The following is a 7,249-nucleotide window of genomic DNA, read 5'->3' on the forward strand; positions in this document are numbered from 1 at the left end:
ACATTAGAGATTTATGCATTTTTAAGATTGAAAATATGGTGAACTTTTTAAGGTCAAAAAATCTTAAAAATGGTTTGTTAATATAGTTATAAATTTAACATCAATTATTTTAGATTCATCAGAGTATTTGTGCAGCACATTTAAAAAATCCTTTTAATTCATAAGCCAATGAAATTTTTTGTTTATAGCATAATTCATGTTTTTCTAGAGTTGTATTTTAGAAACTTATTTACATATTTTTTCGAAGAAATCTTCTTTCTCGTGAAAATTGGTGCTATTTATGTTGCCTTTTCCTTTTTATAAGTTCCGAAAATTAAGCTATGTTGATCAGGATGTCAATTGAAAACTACCAAGAAAACATAAACCCTAGTATGTCATATTAAAAACTTTTATTTAGGATATATACACCCAATTATTGCCCATCATATAATAATCAATCTTTCAGATTATTTATTGGAAATACCATATTAATAAATATTCAGGAATTCATTAATAACATATAAATTGCATGTTAACATCAAAAATGATTTTCTAGGTTATATGTAGTTCAAATACAAAAACGTATATTATACGATTCAGCGTTCATTAAAAAGGTAAAGGATGTAAAATGAATGAAATTATTTTCACAAAAAAGTTTCTTTCTATAGGTTCCCATTTTAAACTTTTTCACTATAGCTTCTTGAGACCTCTTTTAACTTACTGATAATTTACATAGTATATAAAGCAGCGAAGTTTATATTTCATACGTATTTTTTATCTATTTTTGCTTAATGTTCGTCTTAATTAGCAATCATGGTTAGGAAACTTAATTATTATAGAATATTAGGGGTGATTTGAATTTTGATCATGCAGCTTTTACATGGGCAAACACATTTCAAATCTAAAATTTATGTATTTATTAAATGATGTCTATAATAGCTTTTCCAATTTATCAAAAGAAAAAATAGGATAGGATCTTATTTAAAATTAAAATATAGATTCTCCATAAATATTATAATTAATTTGCATTTGAAAGTGACTTTATTTATTAAACAGCCAATAAAATATATTTTATTAAGCAAAATGTTTTTCTACTATATTTAAGCATTGTGAATTTGTTTTTTTTTTCAAATAAATACAACAAATCATGAAAAAGCAAAAAAAAGTAATTTTAGATGTGAAAATAAGCATAAAGACTGCGCCAAGAGGCCTGCAGCTGAAAATATGGAATTTTTTAATATTGGCGTAGTAATAAGGCTCGTAGAATATCATTTTTGACTTGAAGATTTAGTAATCTTCTATCTGAAAATCATTTTAAGTTTTTTTTCTTTAAAACGCGCTTAAGGAAAAAAAAGAAAGTCATTTAAAGCATCCCACATTTTTTTGTATCTATTCTAATAATACCATCTCAAAATTAAATATTTAAAACAAGAAAGAACTCATTAAAATTCCTAAAAATTCTTTATCCTTAGATTTTTGGAGTTTATAACCACACTATGACAAAATAAACATAAAAAGATAGTGATATAATCGATTTATTTTTGCAGAAGCATGTTCATGAAGTTTATAATGCTTGTATAGATACCAAGAGATTTCCTGTGCAATAAATCTAAGATAACTTTTAGAATTATAGAAATTAAGCTTTCTGTAACTTTTTTTTGGTTATTTTATATGATTTAATTAATATTTTTATGATGCAAAAATATATTCTGAAATATGTAAAGTAATTTAGAAAAAAATCACATAAGGATATTATATTCAATGACGCATTTTTTAAGTTTTATATCTATGCATCCATAAAACTTTTCAAAACATTTATGCCCAGTAAACCTATTGGAAAATGCTCAAAAGACGTTAAATTACTTTCTATATTAACAAAATTTATATGGTTAGTCCTGTTTAAATTCAGATAATATAGATATAATTGTATATTGAAATTTTAAATTTTGTATAGGTGAACAATATTGTTTTTTCGGCGTTTATTTAGCTATGGAAAATATTAAAGCAAGAGATATAGGCTAAATGTCGATTTCTCATATAAATTAATACATCAGTGCAAATAATATTTTGTATAATTCATATAAAATGTAATGTAATTATAAATTTAAAACTTAAAGTTACAAACAAAATCAAGGCATATATCAAAACTATGGTATTAAAAAGGAATAGATCTTATAGGTCTTGAAAAGATGATAAGCTTTGATGAAGATGTAATAGAAGTAGAAATACTTAGGTTTTTGGATATAATGAGTTTACGCTAAATCAAAAAAGCTATGATCGAAGAGAAGAGCTTAAATCATAAAGCTAAATATACCCACTGAAATAGGAATTTATTTTATAGATTCAGAAAATAATTTTCGCACTTTAAAATCAACATATTAATCTAGTTACACCGATATTTTATGAAAAGAAAAGGGATTAATCTACACTGAATGAGTATATAAAATAATATCTTATAGGACAAAATGCATTGGTGTTTTGTTTTTTGGCATATTAAGATAAGTCTATATGAAAAGTGGCTATTTTTATGATATAATAAACAGCATAATTATTTTCATCATAAGTTTTATGTTAGAACATTTATTAAAAAAATTAGACAAGAAATAAAATCTAAAATGCAATAAATTCTAGCATAGTTATCAATAAACTGTAGTCTTTAATTTCAAAAGATCGAGATTAGAAATATATGACTAAAATCGTAATACTTATAAACTTGAATATTGCTTATAATTATTTTATTTATGTGCACATAAACATTAAAATGCAAAATCTATTCTTCGTAACTAATCTTGTAATTTTTATATGAATATGGCTAATTATTAAAGTTAAATTAACAATTCTGGTTAATAAGCCTTATACGGTAAGCTACAAATAAATGACACTTACGTTATAAAAATAAATTTATAAAACGCCGTTAAATAATTCTGATCACTCTTCATAAACAAATATAATTTTTTCTTTTCCTTTCTAAACTATAATTTTATTAAAAAAAATATTTCAAATCCGTATACTCTAAAAATGCATTGAAATTATTTTTAATGGTCTTTTTCAATGTCTTAAAGTTCATACTCGTAAATATGTTATGTATAGTAGCCTTTGTGATATTTTTTCAGAATAATTAATAAATGATTGTAAAAATTTTTCTTTCTGATTGCATGGCCATTAATTATTTTGTTTACACATTTAAAAGTGATTAATATAAAAATTAAGTGTTTTGTTTTTATATTTTACTGATTCTAATCATAAATGCTAATTTTTTTTTTCTTGATCCTACATTTATTCAATAACATAAGACTTTTGAATTCCGTTAAAATTTATTTTAGAATAATTAATTTACTTATTATGCATAATTAACATAATTTGTAATCATGAAAGGCAGTGATTAAATTAGTCGATTACAATATGGAAACGAATAATTTTGCAGGATGAAAAAGGAAAATTCAACCAAAATTTTACAATAACTAAAAATTCAAGCGTAAATGTATAGAACTTCAAGCTTTAGGTCATATAAACCACAAAATATCATAAAATAAAGTTGGTAATACTCAAAAAAAGAAGCACGGGGATTTTAATATCAAATTGGAACTTAAGGAAATAATTATGATAAGAAACATCAAAATATATTCGTAATTTTCTATTTTTTTTTTAAACCCTGACATTAATGAAAAAAATAAATTGACTTGAAAAAAAAAATAAATAAAGTTTTTATTTGCACATTTTATAACATCCACTAAAAATTTAGAGGGTATTGTATTATAGGCTATAATCTATTTTGAAACTAAAAAATGGTTAAACTATCAGTATACAGATAAATATAGATTATATCATATAATCAATTTTTCATGTTTAATATTTCTGTCGAGCCTTTTAAAACTTGAGACATAGAAAAACCTATAAATTATCCGTTGCTTAATTTGATTTAAGTAAAATATTGCAACTATATTTATGTCCTTTGTTTATTGTCATACAAATCGATAATATGATAGATAAATTTTTTTTTGTCATTTATAAAGCAAAAATATCATTATGATAAAATTTCAATTGCTAATAAATTAATTACATTTAGAAAATGAAGCAAGAAAAGGGACTATCTCGAAAAAATTTTAATGTCAAATTTTATACATACGTTTTTAATTTCAAAATAATACACATAAAAATTATTCTAAAAATTTTCTACCTTTTGATCAAGAAAATAAACCTTTTTTTTTCATTTTTGGATGCATTAATATTGTAAATTAAACACGAATTTATATAATAATATTATAAATTTATTTATGTGCAAAATTCTTTTAGTAAGTTCGTTTATCATATATTTAGCACTATTTTTATCCTTTTACCACAACATGCGATACTTTATAAAATAAAACATGTTATATAAAATAATTTTAACATTAAATTCGTAATTTTATATATAGTTTAGTGCACAAACAAAATGACGCTTCATAAATATTTTATCTGAACAAATCATATATTCAAATATTATATATGTTGTCTTTTTTTATGTATGCAGGTGATTTTTTTTTACTTCTTATTATATTTTTCTTCGTTAAACGCGATATATTAAGCCTTATCATTTTCTTGGCAAATTTTTTTATTGTGATATATCAAATCTCGCCATCCGGCTTTCGTCACTTGCAGTATTATACTATCTGAAATCCAATGAGATGCTTATAATGCTCGTTTTTAAACTATCGAGCTTTTTTAAACTATCGTGTATGTTATTCATTTAATTTTACAACTTATAGTACTTATTAAATGCACTAGATTATATGATAATTGTCTAAAATCGAATAAAATCTATTCTCTAGAAGTTCAGATCACAAAACTTCTGTTTGAATAAAAGTATTATTGCGACTTTATCGGTGCTTTTATTCATCTTGCTTAAGATTATTTATTTTTTGCTATTTAGATTTTTTAGATATATTTATTGAAAGATATCAAAAAAAATTATGAAAATTACGCTCCGTGAAACATTAAACGATATAGAAAATTTATATGCATTTTCTTTTAAAAATTAAAAAAAATAATATTAAACACAAAATTTAAAGCATTTTAGCACATTTAATCATGCATCATGTTTCAAAATATATATTAGAGAAAAAAGAACATAGTAATAAATAAAATCAAATATCATAATAAAGTTTTTAAAAACTTTTCTTATATTGATCTTTTTTCTATATTTTCCCGTCCAATAATATTTATCATGACAGAAGAATCATACAAGTTTATAATTCATTTTATAAAATAAAGAACAATCAATAAGACTTTTTTATCAATTTGAAATGTTTTTGCTTCTACTTCGATATGAATTTGTGCATAAAATGCTTATTAATAGTCATCTTTATAATGAAGCATTTTTATTAACACAAAAAAATGACTCTACTTCTTAGATCTATTTTGATTTCTTTTATAAACTAAAGCTTGCTGGATTTTTGGTTTATCAAAGCTACTGAATCACCAATTGTAATATTTTTTTTACTTCTAAATCTAAATTATACATATATTTTTTATTTTATATGCCCCATCATGCATATCTCTTGGTTCGCATTTAATATTAGTTTTTATAGTTATTTTTTAGCTTAATGCATTACAATCCGATATTTTATTATTATATGTATTCTATTCAGTTTAATCGAGTTCTATTATATTGAACATAATTAATATTTTGAAGCCTTATAATTGTTTTCTAAACTTTGTTCAAATACAATCTGTACTTACGTGCTAATTTCTATTATTTCTTATATACCTTAGCTGTTATTTTGGCCATAAATCTATTTTTTTTTAATTAAACGTAAAAACCCATTCTAATTAAAACAATTAATTAAAAATTTATTTTTCAAGTAGATTTATTTCTAAGAATATACGTTAATTACAAGACACAAGTATTTAATTAGATAATGAAAATAGTTAAATTCCATCTAGAGATCAGAAAATTATTTATCTGTTCAAGCGGCTTATAAATACCAGATACCAAAAACCAAAAATGTAAAATTCATTAATCCCATAGCTTAATAACTATGTGGCTATATTTTTATCAGTTTAATAGAAATTAGTAAGGTACTAATGTTGTATTCTATATTTAAATTCTCAATCCTTACGAAATATAATAGTTTTAAAAATATACTGATTGTTTTTTTGACATTAATTGTTTTTTATTCATTTATGTAATGGTACTATACGAAAAAGTATAAATAAACCAAAAAAAAATCAAGCAAAATAGATTCTGCTGTAATTTAGACAAAAAAATTAAAATAAAATGTATATTATTCCCATTTGTTTTGTCTGAAAAAAAATCAAAGATAGTATGTCATTAGCAGAAAAGTTTGTGGATCCTTGGAATTAACATACATTAAATTTATATAAATAAAATTTTTGTTTACTGCAAATTCAATATTGATAAAAGCTTTTAGCGATTTATATTTATTTTACGCTTTAATATCTAAAATATATCACTATTTTTCATGGAATTTTAATTGCGGAGCTGAATTTCAGTAAATTTCTTATGTTATTGCATTAAATTATTTTCTATGACAACACAAATTTGTACAATAACCGTAAAAATAAGGCTTTCCAGTCTATAAAACATGCTATATATCATGTATTATATTGTATAACATTTAATTTTTTTAGATATCCTTCTAATAAATCTTGATAAAATTATAAGTAACTTTTAAATGATTATAAAGACCATGTACGTAACGTTTTTGCGTCAAATTCTCCCTTTCTGATGTTTATACACGTTTCTTTATTCGACCACGTTTTGAATTAGCATTATATTTTTGTAATATATTTATATATTACACAACCACTTTTTTTATTGAACGAATTATAAAGTTTTATTAGTGCCGTTTTGTGTTTTGTAATAAAAATTATGAAGCTCAGATCCGACAGAAAATTTGTGTGTTATTTTTTCAGAAAAAAATATAAAAAAAACATAACTAGTTACATTAAAAAAATACTGTCTTTGTAGTGGGAATAACACTGCTGATATTTTAAGCGTCTTATAAATATCCAGGTTTTTTTATACATATTCTTATGGTTTTTGACGACGGTTTTGTTGATCTTCTAGTTGATAATATGCGTGGAAATGGTAATTTATGCAGCATAAGGACAAGATTACTATATGAAACCGAATTTATCTTTCATATTAAGAATGTAAAAGTTTTAACCGTTGAGATTAAAGTTGGTCCCATACCTCTAATTAACTTAAAAAGAATTTTATTTTACATTTAAAATTCAATTTAGAGTTATAAATATATATTTATAGCTT

The sequence above is a fragment of the Rhyacophila brunnea genome, unplaced genomic scaffold, assembly GCF_057557595.1.
Source record: "Rhyacophila brunnea isolate RB1 unplaced genomic scaffold, BYU_Rbru_1.0 scaffold_109, whole genome shotgun sequence".
In the NCBI taxonomy this organism is placed as follows: Eukaryota; Metazoa; Arthropoda; class Insecta; order Trichoptera; family Rhyacophilidae; genus Rhyacophila; species Rhyacophila brunnea.